General features: G+C 44.6%; 1 pseudogene; it reads right to left on the bottom strand.

Moving 5' to 3' along the window:
* Positions 1–9004: 9004 nt before the first annotated feature.
* LOC122079160 lies at positions 9005–12669 on the bottom strand (annotated as a pseudogene).
* Between the last annotated feature and the right edge of the window lie 5070 nt (positions 12670–17739).

Raw genomic sequence — 17739 nt, 5'->3', positions numbered from 1 at the left:
GATATGCTATCTCTTGCTTAACCTAGTATGGCACTTTGTGTTCTCTTGAAAGGATATATTTATTGTATACATCGTTAGACTACTTTATGGATTAGACCACCTCTTATTTGGGATCATTGTAAACCTCAATCACCCATGCATTTCTCATCCATCACTTTGCTTCACTGGTTTTTTGCTTAGTGGATTCCATCACCATACTCCTTCTTATCTATATATTTTGAATCACTTGGCCGGTTTAGGTATCCGGGTTTTTGATGACTTGTAATGTACAAGCTTAGATCACATCTCCTAAAACTTTTCTGCCACATGCTATTATCTCATCATTTTCATCCCTTTGATCCCATTTCTTTTACTATCGGTCTCAACTTACCTTAACCTCTTATTTCATATCATGTACTTACCTCTCTCCTTTGCATTTTCAGGATGCCACCAAGAAGAGGCAAGGAACCCGTAGAGCCATCAATGAAGAGAAAGACTTCCAAGGCTAGGAGGAGAGAGGTGGGGTCTAGCTCATTAGCCCCATCACCATCTAAGGAATGGGAGGACTCATCTGACTATGACAAGATGCTCTTCTACAGTGCGAGAGCTGTGTCATCATGGAGTACCTTCCGTTCACTATCGGTAATATTGACGAAATAAATGAATGTGGGGCACTTTTCTCACATTCACCTCTTGGAGAGGTTTTCTGCCCTTGGTTGGGAGTCCATCCTCAACCTTGATCAGCCGTGCTACAAGGATTTGGTGAGGAGATTCTACTGCAACCTGGAGGCCACAGAGGAGGAGGGGGAGTTCGCCATAGTCAGTATAGTGAAGGGTGTAGAGATCATCCTTACCACTGATAGACTGGCAGAGATTCTGGGTATCTTCTCAGAGGGCATGCACTACTACAGTCCTCCCAGGACTTGAGGCATAGGCCCACTGATGAGCCGGGACATGCAAGAGCACGTCTACGAGGTGATTAGTGGTTCACCAGCGAGGCCAGCATCGGAGTTGGACTTTTCCCCTGAGGGTAGGGTGTTTGCTAGGTTAGTGCAGTTCAACCTAGCTCCTAGGAGCAATCACCGGAACCAGGTAGGTTTCATACCCACATACCTAGCTGCTTGCCTGTTACCTACCCTTAAGGGTGACGTGCCTAGATTATGCCTCCCCTATTTTATGCTGAGGTCCATGCATTACTATGCCTTACACCTCGAGGATGCTAGCCTACCATATGGAAAAGTCCTTACTCTAGTCTTCGAGCATTTCGCAGTCGACCTTACTGGGGAGGAGGGATCAGTCCTGAGGGATAAGTTCACTGCCAAGAATTTGAGGTAGATGAACCTATATGCCTTGATAATAGAGCCACGGGCAACTGGGGAGCAGGAGGAGGAGGAGGATGTAGAGCAGGAGGAGGGTCAGCCCATGGAGGAGGATGAGCGTACCAGAGATGACGGGAGTCACTTCCCGTACCAGGAGGAGATCAGAGAGGAGGAGGTTATGGAGGAGGTGCCCTTGGACACTAGGGCGGCAGATCTCGCTTTCCATGGAGCTGGAGATTCCAGATCAACTGGAGCCAGTGGCCCGAACATGCCTAGTGGTTCTGGCACCCAGACTTCAGCACCGCCACCTGCTGGAGAGGCACCTATCTTTCAAGATATCTTATCGGAGTTGAGGTCATTGAGAGAGAGTCAGGTTGAGCTCAAAGGTCAACTTGGAGAGAGTGCGACCAGGGAGCAGGAGCTTCTCAGGAGAGTGGAGGAGAACACCAGTAGAGTGCTCCAGATGTGGAGGCAGTTTGGAGAGATGGAGTCTAGGTTTCAGTGACTTACCTGGAATATGTACCACTCTTCTAGGGTGATCTACATAGATGTCCATCATGTATAGAGGAGAGTGGTGCACCTCCATGATCGATTCACTCATTAGGACACGTGTCTTAGCATTGACTCTCAGGTCCACTTAGGAGAGCCTTTTGATGTCTTTAGCGACGACTCCGACTCTAACTCCGACTCCAAGTAGTGCTCTAATTGATGACCTATTATCTTCTCTTACCCTTTTTACTTGTCATTTCTATTTGAATTTTTACCTTTATTTGACAGTCTTCCTATTGTGGGTTTCATAGCTGACTTTTATGCTTTATTTACATGATCGAACTGGTGTAACTTTAAGAAGTGATAGCAACTATGATTCATTTTGTAATTTATTTCATTTTGTGTATTTAAAGTTTGAGTTGTCATCTTGATAGAAATTATAGATTCTTGAATGATTTACTTATATTAAACTGTGTGGTTTGATGGTCACCAACACGGCCTCCATATGTTATTATCTTATTATACTTGTTGTCTATCAGATTTTATGTTTAAAAATTTTTGGTTTTCTCATTTTATGCTGTTATGCTACCGAAATTTTGTTAAAACTTCCATTACCAAGTAATTCAATTATGACAATTCCAAAGCTAGTTAATCAAGATTTATATTAACAATGCATGCATGCCATGAGTGCAATGGTTACAAATCTTTACATCTTAAATTTAAGGTTTTTTTTTCCATAAGGTTTTTATCTTTACCCACCCCAGACCTATTATAGTTTCTATGGGGTCTAAGCAGTATGCTGTAGGCAGCCAGAGCATTGTGCTCTGATACCACCCTTGTCACATCCCGCTCACATAAAGTCAAGCTGGTGACCGAGTTAACACCAATTAACTCACAAACCTGCCAAGATCAACAATGCAGTGATTGTAATACAGTATACATCTACTAAACTAAGATAAGACCTATATTTTCAGTGGAAGACCTATTCACAATTATACCTATAATTGTTTCCCAAATACTTAATACCCAAATTGAGTTATAAAGGTTACATACATTCGGGCTCGAAGGCATGATATATATATAAAAATACAACAATGTAAGCATCAAGTAATAAAAGGGAGTACATCGAAAAGAATAAAAAAGAATCACTCAAGAATCACAGCTGCCATGGAGCATAATCCTTGCACGTGCAATCGGCACAGTGCTCGAACTCGATAGGGACCCACCAGTCCTCAAATGGAAACTCTACAGTGGGGCCCGGCTCCTGATTGCTAGGTGGATAACCTGTAAAATCACCTAAAAAGAGTTGTGCATGTGGGATGAGCTCACTAGCCCAGTAAGTGGAAGGAAGACCACATAAGGTAAACCACATAAACAATCACCAAATAAATGAGCCTATATGCAATTCATTTTAAACCTATTAGCCTAAAAACATTATTAGGTCATAGATTTTGTGCTACTCACAACCACAGTGCGCGTATACCCCTGGTACGAGCCATGAATCCCATCCCGCGATTTTCCCATAGGGTTATCGGAGAAGGCCCACCGTTGGTACCAGAATTTAAAATGCAAGTCGACTCCCGATAAATTTAAATGACAGAAAGTTAATTGGTGAGTCCACCTGAAATAAAAGCTGTAAGAACGGCCCTCTGAATATATCATCGGGGTTACCGAATGTCCTAGCGATCAGCCGTGCGTACTTCTAACCACTGTAGGAGTTTGATAACTGTAATCGGATGCTTCCCCCCAAGGATCCCCCAACACCTAAACCCCTATTGGGAAGGGTCGTAGCACAAGGGTAAATCACATCTTAGCCATATGCCCCTACATGAGCATAGTACGATTACATATTGGCACTGCATCCCATACCACGTGCCACCATGCACTTGTTTTCAAGCCAACTACGGCATCTAATCTAGCATATACGTCATGTTCAAATGAAATTCTTCCATCACATACATCAAGACATAAATGATATTCATCATAAAGCAAAGCATAACATAGCATATTATGTAAATGCATATATAATGCATGATATGGCATATGTGATGTCTAATCTAGACACAAGTAATATGATGACATGGCTAAGCTAACACATATTAAATGATGCATAAAATTTTGAATTTAAATCAGAGTCCACTCCCCACTTACTTGTATATGTACAAGGTGCTTGTACCCGATACAAAAAATACTCGATGTGTTTGTATGCGTAGATTGACTGTCATCTATCATAAATATAATGGTTTATCATTTCACTATATTGGGGTTAAAATCATCATGTTTGAACACTAAAATCGGAATTAGAATCATAAATTGGGGTTACCCATCAAATTTGTACCAATTTTGGTAATTTCTGAAAAGACAGGTGGGCTAGAGCCAAAGACCAGTGGGCTATGTAGCCCACCGATTTCAGCCCATCGGTTACTCCAGAACCTGAAATCTGAGTTCTGGAAACTCAGGTGGCCTAAAACCTGAAGACTTAGCCCACCGGTTTTAGCCTGCCAGTTACTCTAGGCCTAGAATATGAATTCTGGGAACTCATGTGGGCTAAAACTAGAAGACAGGTGGGGTAAAAATATCCCTCAGTCTTTGGACAAAATTTTTTCAACATGTTTCCTGACTTTCCTCCGACTTGAGGAACTTGTTTGGGGACGATCTGATGACACAAATCACTTGTCTAAGGTCCAATCACATACCCTCAACCTAGATCTAAGATCAAATCAAAAGAAAAGGAAGATTCTTACCTCTTTTCCAAGAACACCAATGAAACCCCAAATTTCACTTCTTTTGCTCAAGAACCACCAAATACCCTGGATCTTCACCAACACTTCTTTAAAATCCTTCAAAATCATTTTACACACCTTTCATTAGACCTTAAATTTGATTATCCAATCAGGATTGGCAAGATCCAAGTGAGTTCTCTCCCAAAAATCAAAAAGAGGGTTTAAGGATGGGGTTTTCCTAAGAATCTTTGGAATGTGTGCAATACCTACTTCAAATCAAAGACCTCAGCGAGCTGATTATAAATTCAGACTCAAAATACCAAGACCCAGCTCCAGTGAAGCTTTACAGTCAACTTCCCCTTCTTCTTCTTCTGTTCCTTTCTTTTTATTTTTCTCTCTTCTTTACTCTTCCACCGACCAACTAACATTAAGGAGGGAGAAGACAATTAATGTCTCCCCCCCTTTTATACCTAGGCCTCCAAAATATCTTCTAAATCTCAGGTGGGCTAAATCTCAGGTGGGTATATCTCAGGTGGGCTAAATCTCAGGTGGACTATCTCAGGTGGACTAAATCTCAGGTGGGCTTCAATGGGAACAAACTCCCACATAATATTGATTACATTGGCACCCACAAATACTAGTACGTACCTTTACTTTTTGTACATGGCCTTGTGGTGCGTGCAAGTGCAAGGCTTGGGTGCATAAATTACACTTGGTACCCGCTCGGTCGTGTCAGGCTAACCTGAGTTCAAGGTCACCCTTGCTACCATATTTCATATGGTACCTGTGTCGGTTCTCTCCGGTTCAGCCCCTATATGATAAAACCAAGTCAATACGGTTAATTAGACAGGGTTTAGAAAGTAGGGTATCATAGGGGGGTTGGTTAAGTTTGGGCCCTTGAGGAGAGAAAGATTACAAAAAGTAAAGTAGTCCTTATAGTCTCCTAGTTGTAGTTTAAAAGTATGTAGATAAGACTAGGGGCCAGTTTGATAACGTTTCTACTGTTTCTGTTTCAAGAAACTGCAGAAACGGAAATTGTTGTTCCTGGAAACAGAAATAGGTAAGAAAGGTGTTTGATAATTCTTATTTCTAGAAATAGAAACGGGTAAGAAGGTGTTTTATAAATGCTATTTCTGTGAACGTTTTTGACAGAATATGATGTTTATTTTAATGAAAATAAATTCCACTTTTGTTACTTTCCATAGAAACTCATAACCCTTCCTTCTACCTAGACAAACCACCGAACTATCAATTTCCTTATTTGAAACTTACATAAAAATTTTACCAAATAAGAAATTTCAACCAACAATACTAGATTAAAATGCAAATATTCCAGGTATGCCAAATGTCTTACAAGTTCCCAATCGTTGGTCATTACTCTCTAACTACCACCTTTGTTTATGTCCATGTTATTAACGGCATCCAGGATATCTTTATATATCCTTCGCTTTCCTGAGACACAATTCTAAACGGTCATGTACATATGTTGAGTGCCTACATTCCAATATGAAATGTAGGTAAGAAAATCATCCAACAATCCTACACTCATGATAATCCAAATTCAGATGCATTACCTATAAATCTGGTACTGTATCTAACGAATCTACACTACTATAAGTGTCCCACCCCGTTCACCCTGAACCGGAGCGGTGACCGAGTTAACACCGGTTAACCCAAACCTGCCAGGATCATCAGATACTGTATTCCACCACAGCATACACACACTAACATCAACTCATCAAATCAGCGGAAGACTAAGTTTTTACCTGTAAATAATTCTCATATACCTGATACCCAAATGGTGTTACCATAATTATATACATTTGGGCCCGAAGGCATGATATATATACACAAAAAGAATAAAGTTTGAATATCAAATATATACAGGAAATTATCAAAACATCAGAGTACATAGCCCGGCATCGGTATCAAGGCTGGAGCTCAGCTCGGCCTCAGAACCGCTGCCCCGCAACACAGCTCTCACACGCGCAGTCTACGCCGTGCTCAAACTCCTCAGGGGTCCACCAGTCCTCCTCAGGAAACTCGACTGTGGGACCCACCCCCTGCTCCTCAGATGCATGACCTGCAAAATCATCTAAAAAGGGGTGTACACGTGGAATGAGCTCACTAGCTCAGTAAGTAGAGAGGTGGACCACACACAACAGTCCACACAACACAACACATCATATGCACTACATGCCATGCAAATCATTTTAGATCACATACACCTAATCAACATTACTAAGTCTTTGGTTTTAGTGCTACTACAACCACAGTGCGCGTATACTCCGGGTACGAGCCGCGAACTCCCTCCCGCGATACGCCCATAGGGCTGTTGGAGAAGGCCCACCGTGAGTACTCAGAAAAATAAAGACAATGCCGTCCACCGGCTCTCAACAGAAATGTAAATAAATTAAATGACAGTGCTGACTCCAGCAATTTAAAAGCAATACGATTGGCCCTCTTGAAATACCACCGGGGTTGCCGGCTGTCCTACACGACTCACCGGGCGTAATGCCTAACCGCCACAGTGTCCGACAACCGCGACCCCTGCTTTCCCCCAAATGGCAACCCAACACCTCAACCCCTGTTGGGAAGGGTCGTAGCACGGGATGGTGAGAATCCTAATACCACATGCTCCTATATGCAGTACGACTGCATAGTGCCACCGTGTCCCATACCACGGGCCACCAATGCATTCGTTTCCAAGCCGACCACGGCATCTAATCTATCAATGCATTATGCAACATGATGTCCACATTCAACATATAACATCTCATTTAATTTGCAATTGAAAGTAAACATAGCATATATGCACATCAATGAGTGGAATGACTAATCTTTATAGCATATTCATGATGACATGACTAAATTAGATATAGTTATATGAATGCCAAACAAATGCCTTGAAACAAGGCCAAACGTCCTCTCTCCACTTACTTGTAGCGTACACGAAGTCTCGTTCGGTACGGGCGAGATCCGGAGCGAATCGGGTATGATTTGGTGAACCTAACATAATTGAGCGGGGTTAGTACTTCACCATTTTAGAATCAAAATTAATGAAATCCGACGTCAAAATCGTGTTTAGAACGTCGAAAGAAGGTCCCACGTCCGATTTGGGCTCGATCGGACCTAAAAATCACATTCTGGCCACTCGGGTGGGTCACACAGGTGGGTGTCTACCCACCGGTCCTACCCGCCGGTTTTGGGACCGGCGGGTATGGACCCGCCGGTAGGACCCGCCGGTCCTATCCGCCGGTTTGGCCAGAACCCTTCTGGTCCTCTCAGGTGGGTGTCTCAGGTGGGTGGTCTACCCACCGGTCCTACCCGCCGGTTTTGGCGGAAAAACCCCAGTTTCTTCTCAACTTCCTCCATTCCTTGGGGACCCAAATAGGGCTTTTCTCAACCCATTCTTCACACCTTTAGAGTCCTATAGGATGGTTCTAGCTTAGATTTAAGTTAGATTCAAGTGAGGGGAACCATCGTACCTTCTTTGCTCAAGAATGACTTCAAACCCTCCAAATCACTTCCAACTCACAATGCTCCTTCTACCTTGTCAATATCTCTTCAAATCCTTCAAGATCAACACATAAATCATCTATTAAACCTTAAATCCATCATTTCAAAGGGTGTTTACAAGATCTTAAGAAACCATACTCGAATCAAGGGTTTAAAGCGTGGATATGGTGAATGTTCATAAAACCCAACTTTTCTTACCTCCAACTGTAGATCTCGAGTTGAAGATTACTCTCCCGGCACCGGAATGGCAAGATCGAACTTCGGCGCCACTGAAATCCTCCCTTTCTTCCTCTTCCTTTCTTCTTCCCTTTCTTTTTCTCTCTCCTCTTTACTTTTCTCACCAAACGTACGAGGGTAATAAATGGAAAGAAAAGAAGTCATAAAACTTTATATACTATTCCTATTTAAGTGAATAGTGATGGATGGGTCACTCAGGTGGGTAGGTGTACCCACCTGTCATACCCACCCGAGAGTCAAAACTTGGGATTTTGACCGGGCTCGGACCTCGGCTCAAACCCCACCCCAGGCATACATTGTAGCCTACGTATATATCTTAAAATACAGATATAATACCTGTTTTATCCGTACATAGCCTTATGGTAGGTGCACGTACACGGTTTGGGCACTCCCGTCTCTTCTGGCACTGGCTCGGACTTGTCGGGCCAGCCGGTGTTTAGGGTCACCCGTGCCATCATAGCCCATAAGGAACCCGCTCTAACATCCTCTGGCTCGGTTCCTGCATGGTTAAACCGGTTCAACCGCGAAATCAGACCGGGTTTAAGAAGCGGGATATTACAATAAGTCTGAAGCATATGCAATCAAATTATAACAAAGCAACATAAGTCAAACATCAACATCCTTCATTGTAGGCAAATCATAATAACTGTGTCAGTTAGTACGAGGCATATAAAAGCCAAAGAAAAGAACAAGTCATTCAGTATCCCTTAAAACCATTCATTTAAAAAACTGTTACTTTCACTTCTTCAGACCATGTAGCATCCACAACCTCTTATCAGGTCTCACTTCCACAAATGGCATGCGCCAACCAGGATCACTGTGTGTCTTACGTTGCTCCAACAATACAAATCCAACGGGATATCCTCTAAACTGTCCAGTAGCTTCTGACAGCTCATCATGCTATATGGTCTATCAACAATAGGGTCAGGAGGTTGGACAACGGCAGAGGCGGCAGAGGTGGATCCCTTTTTCATGCCAGCCGGTGTTTAGGGTCACCCGTGCCATCATAGCCCATAAGGAACCCGCTCTAACATCCTCTGGCTCGGTTCCTGCATGGTTAAACCAGTTCAACCGCGAAATCAGACCGGGTTTAAGAAGCGGGATATTACATTACCCCCCCCTTCTGAAAAATTTCGTCCTCGAAATTGCGTACCTGGTTGATCAAAAAGATGAGGGTACTTGGCTCGCATTTCTTCTTCTACCTCCCAAGATGCTTCTTCAAGTGAATGATCAGCCCATCGCACCTTTACATAGGAAATGGAGCGGTTGCGAAGGGTTTTCACCTTCCGGTCCAAAATTTCAGCTGGCTGTTCTGTGTAGGTCATATCAGCTTCTAGGTACCCTGGTTCCACGGGTAGTACATGAGATGGATCATGCACGTACTTCTTCAGCATGGATATATGGAATACATTGTGAACATTTCCAAGCGAAGGTGGCAGGGCAAGCATGTAGGCTACTGAGCCAACCCGGGACAAGATCTCAAATGGTCCCATGTATCTTGGGCTCAACTTCCCCTTTCTGTGAAACCTTTGCAAACCTTTAGTAGGAGAGATCTTGAGAAATACCTTTTCTCCTGGCTGAAATTCAATCTCCTTCCTGCGGTTGTCTGCATAGCTCTTTTGACGGGACTGAGCTGCTTTAATCCGTTCTCTAATAACGTCGACTTTGTCACAAGTCATCTGGATCATCTCCGGTCCTAACATTCGACGTTCACCTACCTCATCCCAATACAAAGGAGTTCTGCATTTTCTGCCATATAACGCTTCGTATGGAGCCATCCCAATTGTAGCTTGGTAACTATTATTATATGCAAACTCCATAAGAGGTATATATTCTTCCCAGCTGCCACTCATCTCCATTGCACATGCCCTGAGCATGTCCTCTAATATCTGTATGGTCCGCTCCGACTGACCGTCCGTCTGTGGGTGAAAAGCTGTACTCAAGTTCAGTTGCGATCCCAAGGCATGCTGTTAGCTTTTCCAAAATCTGGAAGTGAACCTTGGGTCCCTATCTGAAACAATGCTCACTGGCACTCCATGTAGACGCACTATGTTGTCCATGTAAAGTTGTGCTAGTTTGGCCATGGAGAACTTGGTCTTGATAGGAATGAAGTGGGCAGTCTTGGTAAGCCGATCCACAATCACCCATATCGCATCCATTCCCTTAGGGGTACCTGGTAGTCCGGTGACGAAGTCCATTGTAATCCTTTCCCACTTCCATTCTGGTACTGGGAGTGGCTGAAGGGTACCATAAGGTCGATGCCTCTCAGCTTTCACCTTCTGACAGGTAAGACAAGTCGCCACGTACAAAGCTATGGTGACTTTCATGCTTGGCCACCAGTAACTCTGTTTGAGATCTTTGTACATTTTGGTACTTCCTGGGTGAAGTGAGTACTCGGAGCTATGTGCTTCTTTCACTATCTTATCTTGTATATCCAAATCATCGGGTACGCACAATCTGTCTCAAAACATCAATGCCCCATCACTGGCTAAAGCAAAATCTGGGTCGTTCATTGTTTGGTCTTGAACCTTAACTCTGATCCGCTGCAATTCAGGATCCAAAGGTTGCTTCATTATCACCTCTTGCCTAATTGCCGGATGCACCTGTAGAGCCGTTAAGGATGCCGTCAACCATTTAAGGTTTTCTGGTTGAGGTTCAAGCTCTAGGGTTGCCCCTTCATACAAGAGGGTCTCTTCCATTAGCATCGCCTCTTGCACAAGTGGTGAGCTGACTGCTAAGTATGAGAGCGACACAGTCTGTGTCTTCCGACTTAATGCATCAGCCACTACATTAGCCTTTCCGGGATGATACTGAATATCACAGTCATAATCCTTCATGAGTTCAAGCCATCTTCTCTGTCTCATGTTCAGGTCCTTCTGAGTGAAGAAGTATTTCAGGCTTTTGTGGTCACTGTATATTTCACACTTCTCCCCATACAAATAGTGTCGCCAGATCTTAAGGGCAAAAATGACTGCCGCTAGTTCCAAGTCATGAGTGGGGTAATTCTTCTCATATTCCTTTAGTTGTCGGGATGCATATGCTATTACTTTCCCGCGTTGCATGAGAACACAACCCAACCCAACTTTGGAAGCATCGGTATAAACCGTCATTCCACCTGTGCCTTCAGGAATAGTCAGCACAGGGGCAGTCACCAACTTCTCTTTCAATTCCTGGAAGTTCTTCTCACATTCATCTGCCCAGTCGAATTTCACACCCTTTTTAGTCAACCTGGTCATCGGTGCAGAGATCCGAGTAAAATTTTCGATGAATCGCCGGTAGTATCCAGCCAAACCCAGGAAGCTTCTAATTTCAGTAACATTCTTGGGACTTTCCCATTCCACTACTGCTTTTACCTTAGCAGGATCTACTTCGATTCCAGCTTTAGACACTACGTGCCCCAGGAATCCAACTTGTTCAAGCCAGAATTCACACTTGCTATACTTGGCAAACAACTGTTGATCTCTCAACCTCTGTAACACCATTCTCAAGTGTTGAGTGTGCTCCTCCTCGGTCCTGGAGTAGATCAAGATATCGTCAATAAAAACAATTACCCATTTGTCGAGCACATCCTGGAATACTCGATTCATTAGATCCATAAATGCTGCCGGCGCATTGGTTAACCCGAAGGACAACACTAGGAACTCATAATGGCCGTATCGAGTCCTAAATGCTGTTTTGGGTATATCACTACTCTTTATCTTGAGCTGATAATAGCCGGACCGAAGGTCTATCTTTGAAAATACTCTGGCTCCCTGCAACTGATCAAATAAATCATCGATGCGTGGCAATGGATACCGGTTCTTAATGGTTAGCTTATTCAACTCCCGGTAATCTATGCACATACGCAGACTACCATCCTTCTTCTTGACAAACAACACCGGGACACCCCAAGGTGAAACACTTGGGCGAATAAACCCCTTTTCCAATAGTTCCTGTAACTGCATCTGCAACTCCTTCAATTCAGCTGGTGCCATCCTATATGGAGCCTTTGATACTGGAGCTGCTCCAGGAATCAAGTCTATGGCAAACTCCAACTCTCTGTCAGGTGGTAAATGCATCAGATCATCTGGGAAAACATCGGGAAACTCTTTAACCACCTTTACTTCTTCTAAAGGTGTAACTCTTGCATCAACATCGAGTACCGAGGCTATGTAACCCTGACATCCACTTTCTAGTAACTTTACCGCTTGAAGAGCGGAGATCAGAACCTTCCTCTCCCTTTTCATGGTATCTGCTCGGTATACCCACTCTTTCCCTTCGTCATCTGTTACCTTAATCAGCCTTTCCGCACAGATCACGTTAGCTCGATGAGCCGACAACCAATCCATACCCAATATAACATCAAAATTCTGCATATTGAATTTAATAAGTTGTGCATCAAAGTTCTTTCCACTAATCTCCACTGGGCACGGTCCATACACTTCCTTCAACTGTGCAATTTTACCAGTAGGCATACTAACAATCATTCCCTGGTCTAGGATCCTGGGTGACATCCCAAGCTTCCCTACAAATCTCTTAGATGCGAATGAATGAGTAGCTCCTGAATCAAATAAAACATAGGCTGGTATGCCCGATATGGGTAGGATACCTAATATAACAATGTATATAATTTCAGCAGGTCATCAATATGAATCATAATGAACTTCTTAATTTAAAATATACCTGCTACAACTTCGGTACTAGCCTCAGCTTCCTCGGCTGATAGGGCATACATCCTTCCCTGCGGTTGATTGCCTCGAGGCAAAGGAGGTCGGTAAGCAGAGGGCTGACTGGAGGGCAAGGCTGGTCGGGCCCGACAGTCTTTCGTATAATGCCCATAGGAATGGCAGTTGAAGCAACGAATCTGAGACGTCAGAACTGGAGTGGGGCCCCTCTGCACTTGACCCGCTGCAGATGGAGGTCGAGGTGGCCTTGGAGCTGTAGGAGCCACACTAGTGTTCGGGCGGACAGAGGTTGAACCCGAACCACCAACTGGCCTAGGAGGATAGCCAGATGGCCTATAGGGCTGCCTATACATAGGCCCCGAACTATATGATCCACGGTATGCCTTGGAGGAATTTCCCACATTTGGGAATGGATTTGATCTCTTCCACAGTCCAGGAGTGAGGGACTGTTCACCCTTTTGCTTATCTTCCATTGTTTTGGCCTTCTGTACAATCTGGCCATATTCGGTCAAATCCAAGACTTCCAGCACAGACCCAATAGACGCTTTTAGGCCTTTTAGGAACCTTGCTGCCTTCTCTTCAGCTGTTCGCATATGCCGTGGGGCGAAATGGAACAAACTTTCAAATTGTTGCTGATATTCAAGAACAGTTTTACCTCCTTGAGTTAAGGCCATGAACTCAGTCTCCTTCCGATCCCTGAAACTGCGCGGATAATGGTTGTCCAAGAACAACTCCTTAAACTGCTCCCAAGTAGGTTCTGGATGAGCAGCCATTAATATAGGCTTGGAAGCTTGCCACCAAGAATTTGCCTCTTTCTTGAGTTGTAACCCAGCACAAATGAGCTTCTGGGCATCTGTGCACTCAAGCACCTCAAATATCTTCTCCAATTCTTGGATCCATTGATCCGGTTCTAGAGGATCACTCCCCACCTTAGAGAATACCGGTGGTAAGTTCCTCTTGAACGACTCCACTACCCTTGACGTATTACTCGTCGCCGGGAAGTTAGGAGCATAAGCAGGATAATAGGCATAAGGATGAGGCATCCCATGCTGAGGAATACCGAATGGTGGGATTGGAGGTGTACCCACTGGTGGTCCCGTTCCCGACCCGACAGGTGGGTCTTGCGGAGTGAGTACCCGGGGAGGTTGACCCGGTTGAGAAAAATCCAACTGTTGCTGGATGGCAGTCATAAATGCTTGCTGTTGCTGAAGCATTTGCTGTTGGAAGGCTTGTTGGGACTGCTGGATTATTGTAGCAACATCTCCCGGTGTAATGACCGGTGGAGGGTCCGGGAGTGCAGTCATAGGTGGGTCCCCGTGTGCCCCACCCTGACCATGGGTCTCTGCAGGTAGTGGAGGCGAGGTATGCCCCACAAAACGGGCCCCCTGGGGTTTTGTGGTCGGCCGACCCGACGAGGACCCCGCGAGGTACCTCGGGCATTACTACCGGATCTAGTACGTACCATCGTATCCTTGTACCTGGAACATGTCACACACCATACTGGTTAAACACCATAGACTGATTTAGGCATATCATCATATGCCATTAGGTGAGGTGTTATAGTGTATGATAGCCTGTAATTATTCATAGCTCAATTCCAAGATACAGGCAAAGTTCACAACATACATGCTAATGGTCCCACTCGACCATAGCCCATTGATCATAGGACTAATTTCCACAATAAAACCAATGCATTCATAATAGGAGAAAAGAAGGGAAAAGACAAAGAAAGAAAATTTTAAAAATTTTAAAAATTTTCTCCTCTGTCCAAACCGGTGGGATGAACCGGCGGGTAGGGACCCGCCGGTCCCAGCACCCCAAACCGGCGGGTGTCACCGGCGGGTAGGGACCCGCCGGTCTGACCCGCCGGTCTTGCCCGAGGTTAAAACACGAACAGGGCCAGAAAAGCCCTGTTTCGTCTGTCACTCTCACCCTCTCCTTTCTCTTACTTCCTTTTCCTCTTGGACGATTTTGGGAGTTTACCCGGCGCTTCCACTCGCGAGTCTACTCACCCACTCGACGCTTTAGAGAGGATTCAACTCGTCTTCATCCAAGTAAGTTCTTCTTCTTCCTCTTTCTCAGAATTTCTATTTGGGTGAAATGCATGTATAGAGTTTACTTTCTAAGCTTCCTTTCCATAATTTCCACCATAGAATAGTATTACTAAGTGTTTGTGATGATTTCACTGTGCTCATTTGTAGTTTATAGGATTCATCACTCTTTATTTGGAGAAAAACCCAAATTGATGCCCTAGGTTCTCAAATTTGGGGTTTCTTCAATCCTTACTGTTTTTCTCAAATTGATGTCTTCTATGTAATGCATTTCACTTGTTTTACGCTAGATATGAGTTAGATTTCATTGGATCATCCATTATGCTTGAAATCCTCATGTATTTCCATGAAAATCCCTATTTTGGCATTGGTTTCCTTGATTTTCATCCATACTTGTACTCATGGAATTCCATAGTCCATTTGGGGTATATTCTTGCAATTCCATCATCCCATTACTATGGCATTTCATTCTAGACCTAGGGTTTCAAGCTTTCACTCCATTCTATTCCAATTTGCACAAGGGACTTGAATTTCCCCATTTCATTCATGCCTATTGCTTTTGCTGTCCTTTGCTGTCATTTTACTGTTTTGGCACGTTTCCATGCGTTGCCATCACCATATTTCATGTTATAAGTTTTTCTATCCTTCCTAGATTGTTGCCGTTCCCATTTTGCAGAAATTGGGTTTTGGATTTCCCCTTCTTTAATGCTGCTGTCTTTTCTTACTGTACTAACCCAACTTTCTTTACTTATTGTCAGGATGTCTTCACGCACCGGCAGAGGACCCTCTTCCTCTGGTGTTCGACGCAAGACCACCGCTTCTAAGTGGAAAAGTGCGGAGACCAGCACTTCAGCTCATCGCACAGGGAGACCTGCACCTGCTCAGTTTGACCCTTCAGACTACGATGAGGAGCACTTCACTAGTGCCGAGGCCGCAGCCAAATGGCCTATATTCCTGAAGGGGCCACTGTTGATGGAAAAGACCGTGGTAGTCGAGGACTTCCACAAGGCCCAGCTTCAGGAGAGGTTCTCAGCATTGGGCTAGGACACTATTCTTCAGGTGGACCGACCGTGCTACGATCAGCTCGTCCGTCGGTTTTATTGCAACCTGGAGGTGTCATATCAGTATGGGGAACTCACTGTCAGCAGCCTGGTGAAGGGAGTAGATATCCAGCTGACGGTAGACATCGTGGCCAGTATTCTGGGCATATCGGCGGCGGGACACCGATACTACAGTCCCCCCAGGAGTAGACCTCAGGGACCGTTCATGAGCATGGAGACACCGGACTTCATCTACGAGACCATCTGCGGCAGCAGCAGTCACCCGGAGTCCGAGACATCTTTCTTCCCTGAGGTCCGTCTCTTCGCCCGGTTGATCCAGTTCAACCTGCTCCCCAGAGGAGGTCATCGGAACCAGGTAGGTTTCATGGCGGCTTTTATAGCATTTTGTATTTTCACCGCCGCAGAGGGAGGCAGGGAGCACTTGTGCCTTCCCTATATCATCCTCAGAGCGATGGAGCACCATGCTTCCCACCCAGAGGACGGAGGATTCCCCTACGGCAGGATCCTCACCAGGATCTTCGAGTTCTTCAGGGTGGATCTGAGCGGAGAGGAAGGGAAGACTCCGGCCGATAGGTTCGATCGGAGCAACCTCTTGAAGATGGGTCTCCATACCCTCATGGATTCAACTCCTAGATCGAGAGCTCGGAGAGGTAGGGGTAGGAGGGCTGCCCCTGGGGTTTTGTGGTGATGTGACTTTTCTATTTGTGCTCTTTGTTATATTATTATCTGTTGTTTATCAGGTTTTGTGTAAAATTTTTGGAAATCCCACTTTACGCCGTTATGCTGCCGAAATTTCGTCGAAATAGTACTTTATAGGTTATAGTACCCACCTAATTACCCTTTATCTACACTCACGCATGCCATGAATGCCACTTATAATATAACTCCATTTTTATACTTCCTTTCTTTGACTTTTAATCTTTAAGCTTTTATCTTTACCCAACCCCATTTTCCTATTATAGAGTCTACGGGATTCTAATGGTATGCTGTGAGTGGAGCAGAGCATCACGCTCTGATACCACCGTTCGTCACACCCCGTTCACCCTGAACCGGAGCGGTGACCGAGTTAACACCGGTTAACCCAAACCTGCCAGGATCATCAGATACTGTATTCCACCACAGCATACACACACTAACATCAATTCATCATATCAGCGGAAGACTAAGTTTTTACCTGTAAATAATTCCCATATACCTGATACCCAAATGGTGTTACCATAATTATATACATTTGGGCCCGAAGGCATGATATATATACACAAAAAGAATAAAGTTTGAATATCAAATATATACAGGAAATTATCAAAAACATCAGAGTACACAGCCCGGCATCGGTATCAAGGCTGGAGCTCAGCTCGGCCTCAGAACCGCTGCCCCGCAACACAGCTCTCACACGCGCAGTCTACGCCGTGCTCAAACTCCTCAGGGGTCCACCAGTCCTCCTCAGGGAACTCAACGGTGGGACCCACCCCCTGCTCCTCAGATGCATGACCTGCAAAATCATCTAAAAAGGGGTGTACACGTGGAATGAGCTCACTAGCTCAGTAAATAGAGAGGTGGACCACACACAACAGTCCACACAACACAACACATCATATGCACTACATGCCATGCAAATCATTTTAGATCACATACACCTAATCAACATTACTAAGTCTTTGGTTTTAGTGCTACTACAACCACAGTGCGCGTATACT

The sequence above is a fragment of the Macadamia integrifolia genome, chromosome 1 (assembly GCF_013358625.1).
Source record: "Macadamia integrifolia cultivar HAES 741 chromosome 1, SCU_Mint_v3, whole genome shotgun sequence".
Taxonomy (NCBI): Eukaryota; Viridiplantae; Streptophyta; class Magnoliopsida; order Proteales; family Proteaceae; genus Macadamia; species Macadamia integrifolia.
The sequence above is the reverse complement of the archived record's forward strand: the minus strand, read 5'-3'. Positions and strand labels throughout refer to the sequence as shown.